Raw genomic sequence first — 19490 nt, 5'->3', positions numbered from 1 at the left:
ACCTGTGCAGTTCCCTCTGGGACCACTGCAAAAGATTTAGGACTACAGGCGTTGGCGGTGAACCCACTTGGTAGCAGTCTGCACCACACAGATTCACGTGGTAGCTGTGGCTGAGCAGTCAGACTTCTCTCAAGAAAAGTTGAGCAGTAATTGGAGTATACAAAATAGGGCAATTCTTCACAGCAAGACAAGCCAACACGCAACGAGGCTTAGTGTAAAGATATTACGGTATTTATTTATAATGAAACATCTATGGAAAACACTAAGGCAAATCACGGCAAACAAATCAAACACAATTACTCTACGAAGTAGAAACGATCAATCCCCCTAGCAATATCGACAACTTTAGTGTCTACCGGTACCACTTATTTTCAGACAGAGGTGTATACCTCAACCCAGATGACACTCGAATATTAGTTAGGACGGGAGAGAAAAAGATAGGCAGGTTATGAAATCAACACAGTTCAATCCTAGCGGATAAAATGCAAGGCAGGAAGGCAAGAATCACAATAGATCATAAAGTTCAGAGGCCAGGCCTACTCGGAGAGAGGTAAGGCGCGATGTCCCAAAAAGTCTCTAGTGGAGATGCATTCAAGTCTTTATAGCAAACTGTTATCGGTAGGTCGAACCAGTTCAGAACAAAGAATGAGAAAAGCTTGGAGGCGACCCAACGGAACGGAGAGGATTAAGACACCTCACTCGAACCGATCGAAAGGGAATCCAGGCGGACACGGTACCTTGCTGTGGAGGGCAGCTCCGGCGGGGGCAGTTGTTCCTGGTGGTGGATGCACGTCGGGTCTTTGCCAAGAGTAGAGATGATCTTGTCGTAGAAGAAAATGAAGTCTGGTGCACCACCAGGGAAGAGACCAGCCGCGGAGTGCTCCGTCACAAGGCACCACCTTTTGGTCGCGGTTCAGGGGTAGTGGCTATCCGGTTGCCGGGGTGCGCTGCACGGGCAATTCGACCACTGCGTCCTGAGGCGAATAAAAAGCAAAGGGGACTGGTTGTTCCCACCAGTCAGGGGAAGAGACTCTCCGGCAGGGAGATCTCCTCTGTCGTCGGGAAGTGGTGAGTCGGTTCCGCAGGGCTCCACCGGAGGTGTCATCGTGCAGGTCGGCTCAGCGTTACCCTCGTCGGATTCTTAGGTCCTGTGGCGACTTCTGAAGATCCAGTCCCAAAAGCCCTGCTTTTATGCAGAAAACCCCCATTCATTCAGCCTAGCTGTCAATCAACACATGCTAAGTGGTGAGCGGGAAGGCTCACCACTTGGGCCAATCACTCCAGAGTGCGACCTGAGTTGGCAAGGCAACTCGGTCCAGGGTGCCTAAACCCCCTCCCACACCGCTGTGGTAACCCAGACAGAATGGCACCACTTTGGAGGGTCTCTGTACAGAGCCCGCCAAAAGTGGAACAAAGGGCTCGACCTTTGGTTTAGGAGTCACAGAGACGAACACAGATGCCATTTTTCAAACCAAGTTCTGGCAGAAAATACCATCCGATAAACCTATTTAAGATAAGTAGATCGGTGGCACGTTAGAGATTAACGAGAAAAAGTATCAATCTCCAACAATGGGACGAATCCCATAGGGTTATGTTCGGGGACGAACATAACAAGTAGTTTCCACTGCCACCAGCCAAAACTCGACGAGGGGGGACGGGACAGTGCCCCCTCGAGTAACAGATCCAGGAGTAATCGAATTACCCCTACTAGTGCGTCCACAGTAAGATGGTTTGTACTAGTTCTGTTAGTAAATTTAGGTCTAGTAAAGCCAATGGTGACTTTACATGCCCGGGGAGACAGTAGTCAGTCCCCGGGTATGGAGTCTATGGTGGGGGATCCGCTAGGACGCCCCCGTGTTACGGCACGTAGGGTGCGGTGTAACACACATAGAAAAACATATGAGACCCTATGGAGTAAAAGACCCCATAGCCCATAGAACACATTGACATTTGAAGGAATTACACACCTACATGTCCAAGAGTGGGAGAAAAAGAGTCTCACTCTTGGCAGGATGGAAAAAAACAAACTCCCGAAATCCAGCAAAGCTGCTGGGGGACTCACTAGGTTAGGAAATTCAGCCTAAACAGAGAATTCTCCCTAACACTCGCCCCCCCCCCAGACTAAGGGACAGGAGGATTTAATCCACTCCTGGATGAATCTCATACCTCTAGTCGATGGCATACATCCTAGAGAGACCATCAGCATTTTGGTGGTGACATCCTGACCTGTGCTCAATGGTGAAATCAAAGGTTTTCCTTTGTAAGCTATATGACCTACAAACCCTTTGAGGAACATCAGTCTTTTTAAGTTTATAGGGGATCTGGTTGACCAGTCCCTCAGAAGTTGATACAACTACTGAACCTATGATAGGCTTTTTCAAGGAGTCCTTATAAAGAAACTCCTTAGATCTAGAGGGGCCTCCAGAGGTCTTCCCTACCTCTCTGGTGAGAGAAGGTTGAGTTTTAGGCCTCTTGGTTGAAGGGGGTGGAGATAAGCAAGGTACATGCTTCTCCTTCCTCTGAGATCTTACCTTACTTACTTTAGGAGTTTCCCCCTTAAGTCTAGGAATTGGGTTGGAGTCTTCTGTGGAAGGCCCAACAGTCTGAAGGTTTTTGGCATTAGACTTTTCTTTTCTGGTTTTCCACCAGCACTGAGAATTCCCAGTTCTCTTAGGACTAGTTAGGGGCCCAGTTGGTCTATCCGCCTCTTCCTCAGAAGCAGGCGGAGTCACGGACTCTATAACTGGGGGGACAATGATGGAGCTTGGTTGGGGCTCCCATTTCCCTAACATGTTAGCCTGAAATTTGCCTGGGTCAGAGGTCAACTTACCAACACCAGGGCTTGTAGTGGGGTTCTCAGTAGAGGTTCCCACAGGCTTAGAGTGGTTCCTTAAGGTGGCCTCTCTAGCCAATTTGGTTTGGTTCTGGGTCTCCATACTGGGAGGCCTGGGGGTACTGGATACTACTCCTAGAGTTTTTAGATCATTCCCCAACAGGACTCTCCCAGGCACCTCAGTCTGAACACTGACAGGAATCAACACTGTCATGTCATTACACTGAATGAGGGCTGGTAGAATTGGAACCATTTGGACAGGGCCTCCAGACATCTTAGCGGGACCTTTGGGTGCCTTAGCAACATCCTCAGGCCTGAAAAAGCTTTCATCCACTACTGTTCTGCTGGCCCCAGAGTCTCTCTTGGCAGGGGTATCCTGGCCATTGACAAGAACACTGTCCACATAATAACATTTAGAGTTTTCTGGTATAGAGTCATACACGCTCCTATTCTGATTACTCACCAGATCCATTGACTGTACTGATACACTTGCTTGAAGAACCCAAGGTTCTTCAGCAAAGACTTCAAAGTGAGCACTCGTCATTTGGACTTCCTCCTCAGGAGTGAAGGCCAAGGAGACTGTGCTGATCCCAGTAGGTTTACCCTTACATTTTGGATCTCCTTTGATATGGTCAGTTGCCCCACAGAGATAGCATGTTCCAAATGCTCTCTGGAATGGTGGCTTGTTCTGACCTCCTTCTGGTTTGTGGCCATAAGGAACACTATTCGGTTGTGGTCTTCCCTGGGGTTTACCCTGGTTATTTTGTTGTTTGGGGCCCTCTTTGGGTTGGGAGGTATTAGAATTCTCTTTTGAGTCTTTGTTAGGCTGTTTTCCCTCATCCTTTTTCTGAGTTGCCCCAGAATCCTTATGAGTAGCCCTGTTGGCAACCCACAAGTCAGCAGCCTTAGCTAGCTCCCTGGAATTCAATTCCTTCGAATCAGCTAAGTGCTGTCTGAGCTCAGGAGAACAGGCATCATAAATAGACTCCAACATAAAAAGATTCCTCATACCCTCATAAGTGTTCACTTTGTAACCCTTAATCCATCCCTCTAAGTTTTTCAGCCCTTCACTCACCCAGGTAGCCCAAGGGGTACCATCATGCTTTTTGAGGGTTCTAAACCTCTTAAGATACTGGGAAGGGGTCTTCCCGAATCTAGCTATTAAAGCTAGTTTCACACTTTCGTAATCCGTCTTATCCGCCTCCCCCAACTCCATTACCACATCAGTCGCAACAGGGGGGAGCCTAGAGAACAACCAGGGGAGCAAAGCATTCCCGGTGATGTCCTGGAGCCCATGATTGTATTCAAACAGTTTCAACCAATCCAACACATCCAATCTCGGTTCATACATACCCACTAATTCCTTCGGCATCCGGGGTCTTTTGGGACTGGAGCTCCTAGAGGAACCAGAGGAGAGAGAAGCATTTTCCATAGACAACTTTTTCATCTCTAACTCGTGATTAAGTTCTATTTCTCTGAGTCTTAACTCAGCTTGCTTCTGCTCAGCCTGGGCATTCATCCGTCTGAACTCGAGCTCTTGGTTTCGTTCAGATTGAGCCAAGAACCGTTTATATTCTAGTTCGAGCTTCATTTTTTCAAGTTCAAAATAAGCAGGGTTACTTGTGGGACTGGTATGGGCCCCGTAGGCACAGCTGGTAAGGCAGGTAGAGGAGCAGGGGAGACAGTTTTGTTAGCCTCTCCGTCCTCGTCAGCCTCTTCATCGCTATCATCAGAATTACGATTTAGATCAACACCATCACTGTTATCTACAGTCGCTGGAGAGATTGTTTCCTCTGAACCAGTACCCAGACTTTGGTTCGCCAGCAATCTCTCGATTAGTTCTAACTTCTTGCCTCTTACAGGAAGATTCTCTTGCCTACAGAGAGCTCGCAGACTCTCAGTATTTTCACTTGACAAAGACTCTTGACTGTAAGTTTCCATCGTAGACATGTTTTTTGAAAGTTGCTTTTTGTGCAAAGTTTTGTGGTTAGTTATCCTACAGTGTCGAAAAGTACTCTAAACTGTATACTCGATACAAATCCCACTGCTGTACACCAGTGTTAGGCAGAAACCTGTGCAGTTCCCTCTGGGACCACTGCAAAAGATTTAGGACTACAGGCGTTGGCGGTGAACCCACTTGGTAGCAGTCTGCACCACACAGATTCACGTGGTAGCTGTGGCTGAGCAGTCAGACTTCTCTCAAGAAAAGTTGAGCAGTATGTGGAGTATACAAAATAGGACAATTCTTCACAGCAAGCCAAGCAAACACGCAACAAGGCTTAGTGTAAAGATATTACGGTATTTATTTATAATGAAACATCTATGGAAAACACTAAGGCAAATCACGGCAAACAAATCAAACAGAATTACTCTACGAAGTAGAAACGATCAATCCCCCTAGCAATAACGACAACTCTAGGTTCTACCGGTACCACTTATTTTCAGACAGAGGTGTATACCTCAACCCAGATGACACTCGAATATTAGTTAGGACGGGAGAGAAAAAGATAGGCAGGTTATGAAATCAACACAGTTCAATCTTAGCGGATAAAATGCAAGGCAGGAAGGCAAGAATCACAATAGATCGTAAAGTTCAGAGGCCAGGCCTAATCGGAGAGAGGCAAGGCGCGATGTCCCAAAAAGTCTCTAGTGGAGATTCATTCAAGTCTTTATAGCAAACTGTTATTGGTAGATCGAACCAGTTCAGAACAAAGAATGAGAAAAGCTTGGAGGCGACCCAACGGAACGGAGAGGATTAAGACACCTCACTCGAACCGATCGAAAGGGAAGCCAGGCGGACACGGTACCTTGTTGTGGAGGGCAGCTCCGGCGGGGGCAGTTGTTCCTGGTGGTGGATGCACGTCGGGTCTTTGCCAAGAGTAGAGATGATCTCGTCGTCGAAGAAAATGAAGTCCGGTGCACCACCAGGGAAGAGACCAGCCGCGGAGTGCTCCGTCGCAAGGCACCACCTTTTGGTCGCGGTTCAGGGGTAGTGGCTATCCGGTTGCCGGGGTGCGCTTCACGGGCAATTCGACCACTGCGTCCTGAGGCGAATAAAAAGCAAAGGGGACTGGTTGTTCCCACCAGTCAGGGGAAGAGACTCTCCGGCAGGGAGATCTCCTCTGTCGTCGGGAAGTGGTGAGTCGGTTCCGCAGGGCTCCACCGGAGGTGTCTTCGTGCAGGTCGGCTCAGCGTTACCCTCGTCGGATTCTTAGGTCCTGTGGCGACTTCTGAAGATCCAGTCCCAAAAGCCCTGCTTTTATGCAGAAAACCCCCATTCATTCAGCCTAGCTGTCAATCAACACATGCTAAGTGGTGAGCGGGAAGGCTCACCACTTGGGCCAATCACTCCAGAGTGCGACCGGAGTTGGCAAGGCAACTCGGTCCAGGGTGCCTAAACCCCCTCCCACACCCCTGTGGTAACCCAGACAGAATGGCACCACTTTGGAGGGTCTCTGTACAGAGCCCGCCAAAAGTGGAACAAAGGGCTCGACCTTTGGTTTAGGAGTCACAGAGACGAACACAGACGCCATTTTTCAAACCGAGTTCTGGCAGAAAATACCATCCGATAAACCTATTTAAGATAAGTAGATCGGTGGCACGTTAGAGATTAACGAGAAAAAGTATCAATCTCCAACAATGGGACGAATCCCATAGGGTTATGTTCGGGGACGAACATAACAAGTAGTTTCCACTGCCACCAGCCAAAACTCGACGAGGGGGGACGGGACAGTGCCCCCTCGAGTAACAGATCCAGGAGTAATCGAATTACCCCTACTAGTACGTCCACAATAAGATGGTTTGTACTAGTTCTGTTAGTAAATTTAGGTCTAGTAAAGCCAATGGTGACTTTACATGCCCGGGGAGACAGTAGTCAGTACCCGGGTATGGAGTCTATGGTGGGGGATCCGCTAGGACACCCCTGTGTTACGGCACGTAGGGTGCGGTGTAACACACATAGAAAAACATATGAGACCCTATGGAGTAAAAGACCCCATAGCCCATATAACACATTGACATTTGAAGGAATTACACACCTACATGTCCAAGAGTGGGAGAAAAAGAGTCTCACTCTTGGCAGGATGGAAAAAAACAAACTCCCGAAATCCAGCAAAGCTGCTGGGGGACTCACTAGGTTAGGAAATTCAGCCTAAACAGAGAATTCTCCCTAACACTCTATGGAAATTGGGACTTACCATTTGCCGGCGCCTGACTTCCTGGACCGCCGGGGTTGTAATCCCCCTGGTGTTACCAGGAAGTTGGGCACCAGTAAATCATTACGGGTCCGGTGGCAACCTGCTGGTACCACCGGCACGGTTACCGCCAAACCCGTAATGAGGCCCATTGTTTCTTCTTGAAGTCACTCTGACTTCATAAAGAAATTATTTCCGATAAGGACCAAACCATGAGGAAATAATTTCTTTGTGAAGGCAGAGTGACTTCAAAAATAAACTATTTCTTTTTGAAGTCATAGGGCTTCCTCCACCCCATGGGAAGGGCGGAGCCCTCGGACTTCAAAAAGACATTTTCTTTTTGTAGTCACTCTGCCTTCATAAAGAAATGATTTCTGTTACGGAAATAATTTCTTTATGAGTGAAGACTGAATTCAAAAAGAAAACAATATATATATTTTTTTTAAAAATATGTTTTTTTCTCCTTTTCTCCAGTGGGGCCCCCTCCCAGGACATGTGCTGGTTACTGGCGTAACGGGGCCCCTGTTACGCCAGTTGTGTTGCCGTTTAATGCACGCCTGTTTTACATGACAGAGACTGTAGTAAGCCTCACAGATATAATTTTGCATGCCAAAATAGTAATTACATCATTTGTAATTAGTTGTTAAGAGGCTCCGAGATGCTTAAGAGGGGTGTTAACGCATCACGTTAATGGCTATTTGATTTGAACGATGATCAAGTTTGAGCCAATTTGTATTCTCCCTGTTGATTTATGGTTTGCTTGGGTTGTCAACAGTGTGTATTTGCTTTTGGTATGGCAGGGATTATGGCACGCGCCTTCCATTGCTGCATGCTAGAGCGCATGAAATCACTTTTTTTGCGGGATCATTTGCAACTCCATTGTTTCATGGCATTTTAAAATATATTGCATTTCCCCAAAAATTTTCAATTTGAGAGCTTGGAAAAAGACATGCACGTTCTATGAAGGAGTCATATCACCCACATGGACGTTATAATCACCCTTTATGCACCCAAAAAGGATTAATGCCGGGGATAGCATTCCACCCACTGCCAAATATGTGTGTGTAAGAATTACTGTGTTTGAGATTCTGTCTGGTGGTGTGTCAGGCTCAATGGTTGACTGGTTGTTTTTAGGACTGCGTGGCGTGCCGCATGTTACTTTGCGTGTGTTGTAGACAGTGTGAGCCTGATTCATGGAATTATTTGCACTGAAAATAGAGAACTTGCACGCCAAACTATACGCAAATCTGTGTTTGTCGATTCATGGAACCGACTGCACAGGACTTTCTTTGGACTTCACGCAGGCCTGGAACGTCTGTGTGAGTTGACGAGTGCCTTGAGCGAGACTCCACGGAAAGTGTGGGCCGGGCCTGCGCATTGACCAAAATAGGGGATGGAACATGCACAATGAGGAAGAACACGCAAAAATGTAGGCACGTTGAGAGACGTACTCGGCCAAGCAAAAGCACACCCATTGTTGCGCAAATACAACCGTATTCATGGATTTGAACTGGGACTTTCGGCTCTTGAAAAAGTACACACAAATTCTGGAACCCATAAGCTGTATGATAGCAGGCATAAACGTCAACGCGCATAGGAGCAAATGCATATAAAGCACGCAATACACACCAAACGAACGTCTACAGCCACGATGAATCCAGCAGTACTAGGAGCCATTGTGCACCAACACCGCAGGATCTTCGCAAAACGAACCAACCTTTTTGCGATGCCCGATGATCAGGTCTATGGCAGGTACAGGCCCCCCCATCCCTCATATAACCCTAGACGTTGTCAGGGAGTGGGAAGATGACCTAGTATCACCCACCATCTGCTCCCAGGCCCTTACAGTGCTAGAAAAAGTGCTCACTGCACTACATTTCCTTGCCACGGGTCCTTCCAGCAGATCACTGCAGTAGTTGGCGGGATATCAAAGGCCACCCAGTCATGCTGTCTACACCTGGTGCTGTCCTGTATAACATCATGTGCATGTCTGTGCAGGCACATATATATCCCCCAAACACCAGGGTAAAGGCAGACAGTCATGCAGGAGTTTCCCTGTGTAGTATGTGCCATAGACTACAACCATGTAGTGCTACGCCCAACCAGATTGACAGAGCATGTATACAGGAACAGAAAGCACTGGCACTCCATCAATGTGCAGGTCGTGTGTATTGCCAAGGGAATCATCATGGATGTCTATGCTAATTTCCCCAGAAGCACACACGACAGCTACATCTTCCATATGTCACCACTACACCGGGCCCTGGTAGCTGGAAAACATGGCAACACATGGCTCATTGGTGAGTATGAACGCTCATGCACATGCATGCATGTCACACTCTGAACAATAGAAACTGCCAAAAAATGGCATTAACAACCATGTCAACATTTACAGAGGTCAGTGCCTACCCATTGACAACATTCATGATGACACTGATCAGGAACCCCACCACACCAGCTCAGGTGAGATACAATACCGCACGTATAGCCACTCAAGGCATACTGGTGTGCACATTCAGAGTGCTAAAGTCAGGGTTTTGCTCCCTTGACCATTCTGTCGGGGTGTTGCTGTATGCAACACCAGTAGTCTGTCGAATATTTGTGGCTGCATGTGTCCTGCACAATGTTGCACATGGAGCAGTGTTCCCGTGGACATGCAGGTGGGACATTGCCTGCACCCACAGGCATCCCCCCTGGCCATGTCTGGCCAAAGGGCACTTGGAGAGGCTTCACACACTCTGCTGGTGCAATCATACTGCACCTAAATAGCATCCCCTGTGGAGTACACACAGTGAAGCCACCTCCCAGCTGCCATTCGATGATGAATTGGGGCCTATCCTCTGTGCCCACAACAACATCCTGAGAATGTCCCACTGCAAGTGCAAACTTGTGTGTATCCATTAGACATAAAACAATATGGCCAATCAGAGACCCCTGAACATATTTGTAAGTGGCAGTATACCACTACCACTCTGTGAAGTATGTAGTGAAATCAATCTTGAATATCAACAACTATAAAAATGCTAAATATTCTGGCACAAGTACAAATATGACGCTATAGAAAAATGCATGAAATGGAGAACAATCACATTTTAGTACCTAGCCATTCATGGGCACCAAATCACCAATTCCAACAATTCCGAGAAACAAATCAAAATCTGATGAAAGACCTGTGGGACCATGTGCACCACAGGCAAAAACATATTTGATTGTGAGTGTCAAAGCAGGGGTGCAAGATTAAGCATGTGACATACATACTGGGAATAGGCATACACAGCCCCCCCATATCAAAACATCAGTATAAGAACCAATTTGCAATAGAGCAAAAGTTTTCGACACACCCTAAGGGCCACATTCAGAGGTCTGTCAAATAATGGTGCAACCACACATGAAAGCGGCCAGTGACTCTTGCCCCTAATCAGCATGGCAGTGCACAACTGAACCACACAGGAATATCATCTTTACACAACAGTGTCCATGTAGTATACACAAAAGCATACAGCACAAGGAACAAAGTCCCAGAGCGCCGTCATCTGTACAACAACTAGACTGCATGTAGACACCAAACCACATACATGAGACCACAAGTAGGAAGTCACACTACTAATTTGATGCTAAAAAAGTCATGCAAGGATAACCCTGTACCCACAATGCCCGTCACCAGCAATACACTGGTTCAGTGGCCAAACCATTCCCTAAAACCACTATGCCCACAATATACAGTCACATCAACGCAGTCATGTTGAAACCGGAAAATAAAGTGCACTGCAAGAGAAATGCACATCTTACCTCATCCCATGTGAGCCTGCATCATCGGGTCTGTGCAGTCCACCAAACCCTCATGCTGTTTCCTGTGCATGCATATAGCTGGTACTCCCATCACAATTCCTGCATCCATCATTCCATGCCAAAATCATCTGTAGAGAAAAACAAATCAATGTGAGGGCCGGCAATGCATCCATCCACCCAGAACATACACCAACATGTGCCCCCCTGAGTGACATGCTTCAAATGCATACCAACTCACCAGCCACCCATCACCATGTGTCCTGGCACACATGCAGCCACCTCGGCCCACCTTACGCGAATGCAACATGAACGACCCACAAAGTTACACCTTAGCCACCCACAACCTCTACACTGGGTGCCCCCCTGAGGGACAAGCTGTGAATGACCATGTTACACTTACCCATCATCATGCTGATGGTACCTTCCCAGCACATGCATCTGGCCACAGTCAGCATGACATTGAGATGACCCCCAAAAAGAGAACATTGAGAGGATGGAAACCCAGGAGCACCTTCATAGTATTGTCAATGCCATGATATCTCATTCCCTTATCAAAGTGGCAGTGTGACAATGCAGTAAACACTGGCAGTGTAGACATGATGCTAAAACCAATTTCACACAAAACTTGATCTTGCAGAAGGCAGCACTTCACAGAGGCTGCTGTTAGACTGAAAGGCAGGTCACCGAGGAAACTGACATGAAACACACAAGCAGACATGAGAAAGCAATGACAAACAGAGGCCAAGGACAAACACACACAAAAGGGAGCATGCAAAAGTAAAGGGCATGGGATGTCAGACTTCAACGGTAATGTACTGAATTTGGTGAAATGTGAATTGAACTGAAGTTAGCATTGAAATGCACCCAGCAGCTGTCAAAATGCCTCATAATAAGTGACGGTGCACCTGACATGGTAAATGGTCTCCATGGCAACCCCAAAGAATGGACAACCATGTGTGCCTGATGTCTGTGGAGTACATTGCATCACAACAATGTGCTTCACAGCTGGTATGTGTGTGTATTGGTTTAGGGACAGCAACTCCAGAAGGGGTAGAAGCATCAAGATCGGACTGCCTCTGTGGGTTGGAATTACTATTAAAAAATCTTCAAACGGGAAGACATGTGACAGGCAAGACACACGTGTAAAGTGCAATGAACCACTTACTACCACCACCTTAAAGACATGCAACAGCACATAAACAGTAGGGGCAGCCACTCTTATGACAACTCACCAAATAAGGCCCTACGGTGATACCCACACCGAACTAGGATCCTGCAACCAGTGCCAACATGATTATCGGTAAAAAACAGTATGCATACACAAATCATCCTAACAACAACTTGTGTCACATGCACCCACGAAGCTGAACCTGTTCCCCCCAAACAGGTGAAATAAAAGCAACCCTCACAGTGCCAGACCCCATGCCACAAAACACAATGCAAGTCAAACCCTCACTGAACTTCACTTACCTGCACATGTCATCCACTGGGCTTGCATCCACTGCATCCCACCTGCAAATACATTTGCAAATTGCAAAGACATGCATTGCAACTATATAAAGATACTGCCCATCCATCACAACACATGTAGGGAAAACAAAAGTTGGCATGCACTACCCAGTGTACAAGGATCACAGAGTGCAAGAGGGAGACAGGACACAGAGTGACAATTTACAAGCAGTGAAGTGGAGCGGTACAGAGCGAGTGAGAGGGACAGGAAAAACCATTGCAAGGTGGAGACTGGCTGGAGTGGAGATGAGGACGGACCTGATTGACATAACAGTGTGTGAGGGCATAGACAATCCGCCCTAGGGAAGAAGATGGAGACATGAACACCACTTTGAGTATCATACTGATCGGAGAGCATGGAAGGAACAGAGATGGACAAGAACCACATCTAGTGGTACATGAAGGACAAAAGTAGGTGACGGTGAAGGGCAGACTGTTAGAAGATGGGCCCATGTGAAAGGTCAATCATCAGCTCTAAATCAGAGAAAACACCTCATACACACACCATGGCATGCAAATCACCCAAATACTCATGTATGCTACACCCCTGCAAAGATGATACTCCAACCATATAGACAGACCTAACACCAAACACCATAACCCGGTACTACAACACTGCAAATTGACCTACCGGCAACATGCAGCTGTTCCCTCACCCCCAACACCCACAATCCCTGATTGAGACTGAGCCAGGAAGTGTGCATGGATTCCAGGGTGCACCTGCACCCTGGAACTCACACAGGGAGAACAGATGAAGACAAGCTATGGGGAGTGGACGATCATACACATGCATAGGTCTACAAGGTGGGCGCGCAATGTTCACTCACTGACAGTGCAAGATGGCATGAAAAAGGAATCAAAACCAAAGGACATGTAACACACCCTGATGCAGATAACCAACAAAATCAAATACTCTAATAAAAGTGTCCTCATTGTGTAACATAGAACCAGTCAGTCACGGGAAGACATTGCCATATTTGTCTAACCCGACATTCATCAAGTGTGACAAACATGTCCTGTGGAGTTATTGCACACAAGAGGCCAGAATGACCATCTGTCGTCTACGTCATGAAGCGCTGCAGCGGAGGATGATGATACATAATAATCAATGTGTGTGGCACATGAAGAACAGTGGCATGTCTGGGCAGGGCATGGAAGTGTAGAAGGGAGTGGATTGTGAGGTGGAACAGGCCAAAGAAAAATGTACACAGGGAGTACCCCTGCCGGGCATGGTAGGAAACATGTGGATAGGGGGATTGGAAGGGTGGCAGTAAGGACACATCATCACGGTTGAACATGCAGATGCATAGTGAATGCATGCCATCAATCAGTCTGTACATCCAGACGCAATGAAAAATTGGCAATGGGCAAAGTGTTTATAGTGCCATCCCCTCACTTCAAATTACAGCGCCAATCATCTAAGTGCATCCACACAAACAATGCACACGCATAGAAGTGTTACTGCACATACACACACATGCATGTGTACAGACACCAATCTGCCCAGACATTCCCCACGGTTCAATGGTGAGCCATCATTATGTCAAGATGTGCACTGCATGCAAATTCCATGGTGACAAACAACACCCACACAACGTGCACGATTTAACACATGTTTACCTGCTGACTGAGCTGGCATGATGTGATTCCATCATCACCTCCACCAGGAAGTGTGCCTCCAAATGTGTGAGAGGAGGACCAGTGCCTGGCAGAGGGCTTGGGGACTACGGATGCAAAAGTGTGCATGGTGGACCTCGCATGGATTGCAGTCACTGCGTGATTCTGTAGCACTGCAAAAATGTGGGACAATGCATTACAACAGCCATATACAATAGCCATATTTCGCAATCATGCATCAAGCACACATGCTTTAAGAATCACTTAATGCAATGTTACCTGCACATGCCCTCCTGTTTTCCACGATGCTACCATGTTAGTTGACGTCACTGTGCATGGCTGCGTGTCCCCAACTTCATTAATCGTCCCCCCGAGAGTGCAACTACACATGTCCAGGGACCCAAATAAAATTGAGAAAAGAATAAATCCACCTTGGAAAGTGAAACAAAATAGATAAGCCCACATCCGGGTCAGGGAAATGTAACAAACCAAGACGTGCCCATGCAGAATCAAGGGGAAGCAAAATATAAATAAAACTCTGGCCATGAACCCAAAAGAAAAAAAGGTACATCATGGGTAGGGGGAGGGGTGACCTAGGGGTAGTTGAGGGGGTTCCACCCAGGAGAGGGGAGGGGTAGGGTGCATGTAAATGTATGGGTGGAACAAAAATTAGACAAAAAAAAGAAAACCTCCATGGACTCAAGGACCTCACAGCAATGGTGGACAAGGAGGCTGGTCTGTGCTGGGACTCCCATCCCGTGTTTGACCTGCAGGAGATTGTGGTGTCGAACCCACACCACACAGTGCCGATGCCTGATCTTCACTGGCCATTGTCAGCCATGACACAGTTGAATGCACCAGCAGAGTGAGGTTGGTGAGGTCTCCATGCATTTCCTCATGGATGGCTGCAGAATCTATATGCATACTCACCCATGATGCATTGAGTTGCTTGGAAAGTGTCTGTCCGAAGGCATCCATCTCCTCATGGATCAGTGTTCTAGTGGCTGAGAGCTCGTCATGGATGGCAGTCCTCATAGCGAACATTTCATGCCTAAGAGCTTCACTGTGTGCCTAAAGATCAGCCTGTCGGACCTTAATGTTCACCTCTATGCACAATATGTGGGAGGGGTATGATGACGGCATGACCTGCAGCTGTTGCACTACCCGGGCCGATGGCGGGGTCATGGACTTGCCCATCTTATCCATCACCTCAGATATCTTGTCCAACCCATTCCCATGTCGGAGGGCGGCACGCAACCTCTGCTGCTCCCACTCTGTCTCCCCAGCCTGCATAAGCCCCTCACGTTTGCGGGACCCATAGCGGTCAGATGCAAGGTTCCATGCCTGTTGATGTGGTGCCCACTGACTAGCCTTGTGAAGCCAGCTGTCCCACTTTAGACTCATAGGCCCCACCTGATCCACCCATAGGGCCACTCACCTTCAGAGTCCGAAGAGTCTGCAGCACGACTCAGGATGGTCTGGAGCACTAATGGGTTCTCACGGCCTACCACAGCAGAGAAAGGCATATTGATACATGTTAAAAGAGACAAGAATGCACACATGCTTCAAGGAGTTTTCTAACAGGAAATGGCAGGATACCCACCCATCAGACATTCTGCATTCACACACTTGGTCCAGTAAGCAACAGATGCATGGCATTTGCTGACAAGTGCCTCTCCACCCCCCACACTCCCATCATGTCCATACCAGTAGTGTACACATTGACATTCAACAGTGGTGTAAATGCACAATGAGGGGACATTCAAACTGTCAAGTTGCCACACATACCAGCGTAAAAGTAATGCGCATGTGACATTTGAATGTTCAGTGACATCACATGGGAACCGCCAGATATCCATTTCCATAGACAACACCATGGTCAGCACATGCCACATTAATCAATAATCAGGTCTGGGACAGGAAACTGGAGACAATGAGGACCTGCAGGAAGGTGTGGTAAGGGAAAAAGCCCATGAGTAGGTACACCCAAAAGTGGGCCTTCTTGTCAAGGTCTGTGAAGTGTAGAGATATGGAGAGTCGATTTGACGATGTAAACAAGGTCCACGATCATTAAGAGGGTGAGGGAGTGTGCCCAGAGTATGGGAGGGTAAGAGGGTGTATTTGTCACAATGAGTAGGATCTATGTGTCACTGGAATTAAGTCAATGTGTGTGTGGTCTGTGGACACTCAAGCAACTACACTCTGTGAACATGAAAATGTGCATTGACAGACAGCTCAAAAATGCATTGTAACAAGTAAATCCATAGGAGCAGGTGGCAAATGGAATATTCAACTCTGCATGACATGGTGTGTAAGTTAACATTGGTCTGCACACACCGGTCTAGCAGTGCTGAGTGAAATGCAACAAAAATGTAGCAAAGAACAGTACTTGTAGGTGTCACATGACACATACCACTAATGGCAGCCACACGGGCTACGCCCTGTATAATGACCAATTGACATGCGTCTGTACGTCACAGGACATGGTTTACACAGGACTGTCATATGAATGCAGCCAGATTTGCAATACACAGATGATGTGGGTGATGCATGATTGGCAAAACAGGATAGGCGCAATGACGAACATTCACCTGATGTGTTTGCAAAATGAGGAACTTGTTTATGGGTATCAACTCTGGACCTTCACAACCAGTGTTTTGTTTGCCGTTAGGAAATAGAGTTCCTCAACTCCGTTTTAGACAATAGGTTTCCTTACACACCATTTATTGTGCCATTTGTTATGTATTGAAACGACATCAGTTTTAATGGTTGAAACTAACATTTTATCATAGCCCTTTGTGATGACACGTGTTTCAACACTTTTGTGTCTTTATCAAATATGGGTAAATCTGAAAATCTGTTTATGCAACAAAAGATTATGGATATAAAGAATCCCAAACTAGGTTACCAACATTTAACATTGTGAGAAATGATAATAGCAAAACAAGCATCTTTGGGATCACAGTAAAACAAAGAAATATGAATAGGATAGGATATTCATTCATAGTGTGTGAAAAAGACCACAGAGATTTAGGTGGGGGTTGGGGAGGATTGTTAGGGTTATGAAAAATATGAAAGAAAAGAAAAAATTGAAAAAAAGAGAAATTATCATTTAGTATAGTGTAAAATAAAAGAGAAACCAAAAGAAGACAACACAGTGTCTTAAGTATAATATATGCTGGTAAGTAAATCAAAAATACTTGTGAACTCATTGGTAGTGTTCTGTGTTAATTTTGTGATGGTTCCATTGTAGTCAAAATGTTTGTCGGTTACCATAACTATTACTTGCTTTTATAGTCATTCAATTGTTACAAAATGTACATCGGTTGCCATAACTACTGGTTCAAAATACCAAAATTCAAGAATACAGACTCAGGGGCCGGTCTATTGTCATTGGTCTTACAATGATGTGGGGAATATGTTGATGGTTAGTTATTTCAGGGTGTGAGTTAACTCTAGATTGCAAAATATCTTACCTTATCTTTATCCAGTTGGATTCAAATTCAATTTTCCAATCCTAGTGTCATTACCTGTGGTAAATCCCACCTAAGGTCAAATAAACATGATTTGAATGTCTAAATAATGCGCATGGCTGGGTGCCTCATACTTAAAATTAATTGTGGTGTGTTATTTATTTAGTACTTAGTAAAATGATGCCCACACATGCTATCATGTGTTGTGTAGCACTATCCCTCTCCTTAATCAGGCGTGGAGCATACGCTATTGCGGTATAGCATTCAGCATTTTAACGTTGTTCCACATATTTGAAAATTAGATAATCTAGTGCATATCTCAAACTGCCATGTGACTTCATGCATGCACGTGTGGAAAACGGCATGCCTGAAAAATGCACGATTCTTGGTAGAAGTAAGGGTGGTCGTGTAAGCACGACTCCCTGCCTCATAAGCAGATAACCTTGTCAGAATGTCTTGTCTCGTGACGCACGTCGGTATATTTTAGACCGGCACCATCGTGTGGTTCTATATAAAAATGTCTCCCGAAGTTCTGTAGTCCTACCTTGGTTTCCACTATTCAAAAACTTGGCGGCCATATTTTGGGAACCATCTTGGTTGACGGCATGAATACAGGACGGGTATGTGAAACATCAAGATTGATTATGAAACAACACTAGTAGGACGTCATTTGTGCATACAGTGGAGAGTATATATCTACCCTCATAATTGCTGTAGCTCTCGACATGAGGCCTTAGCAAGCTGCATCGGAAGAAAGTATATATATAATAAATATAATATATGTTGTGATGCAAGCTACCAATTGTGATGAATTTGAGCAACTGAAAATAGAAGGTTGGATAGAAGAGTTAAACACTCAAAACACATTATATATACTGTGTGCTTATAGTACCTCACATTAATTGTGTTCAATTTAGACTGGTACACATTACCTAATGGAAGTCGTGTCTTGCTGTAAGTAGATAAGTGAGATGTAGCAAAGCCGTTATGTCCTTGTTAGTACAATAATGTCAGGCCACATCATAACACAGATGAGCAACGTTACATTGAAAAGTAAATAAAAAAAATTAAATAAAATGTTAATTTTTTTGTCTTTCATTTTTTGGGGACAAATGAGAGCAATAAACAATAAACCCGCATCATGTGACATGATGCAAGTTCCATCTGTCCTGTTGAGTGCATTAATATCAGACCATATCAAAACACAGTTAAGCAACGTTTCATGTACATCATACACATATGGTACAGAATGGTCCAATTTGACATTCCTTCAAAGGACACATTTTGCCTGAAATGTAATCTGGTCAAACAAAACCCTTTATTAATAAAGAAATGATGACATCTCGGTGTCCGAATTCAAACCGTAGTCTACTGTACGGAACAGGCAAATCAGATTTGCCTCCTCCTTTCTGAGTTTCAGTTCCTGATTGCCTCCTCTTTGGTTTAGGGTGACTCTCTTAATACCAATAAATCTAAGGTCCTTTTTGTCCTGCATTTGGTGTTTGGTTTGCCAATGATCGGCCAAGGGTAAACTGCTATCTTGGCTGCCAATACATGATAAATATTCTCTAATTCTCGTACTTAACTCACGAATGGTACTGCCAATGTAGATCAATTGGCATGTACATATGATGGCATATATAACGTACTTAGAGCGACAGTTGATTGGCTCCTTGATGTTAATGCAAATTCCTTTTGAATCCTGGAAGGTAACTGTACCGTGCAGCGCATATTGGGGCATGGAGCACGTTCTGCACTTTCTGAAGTCCTTGTCACAGGGTTGCTGCCACATTGTAGTCATCTTCTGTTGTGTTTCAGGTAGCAAAGATGGACATAAGTTGTTCTTGAGTGTTCTGGCTCGAGTGTAAATCATCGCAGGGTATTTTTGAATAAACTGACCAATGTGAGAATCCCTTTGCAAGAGGTGCCAACATTTTCTCAAAATCTGTCTGATTTGCTGATTGTTTTCACAGTATGTAGTGCGGATTTTGACTGGATCATCATGCTTAATCCGTTTGTTGATTTGGGGTTCTAGAGTAGATGATCTTGTTGTTAGTTTTGCTTTCTGTCTGGCCA

The sequence above is a fragment of the Ambystoma mexicanum genome, chromosome 8 (assembly GCF_040938575.1).
Source record: "Ambystoma mexicanum isolate Mex_15411 chromosome 8, UKY_AmexF1_1, whole genome shotgun sequence".
Lineage (NCBI taxonomy): Eukaryota > Metazoa > Chordata > Amphibia > Caudata > Ambystomatidae > Ambystoma > Ambystoma mexicanum.
This window is presented reverse-complemented; position numbering follows the sequence as displayed.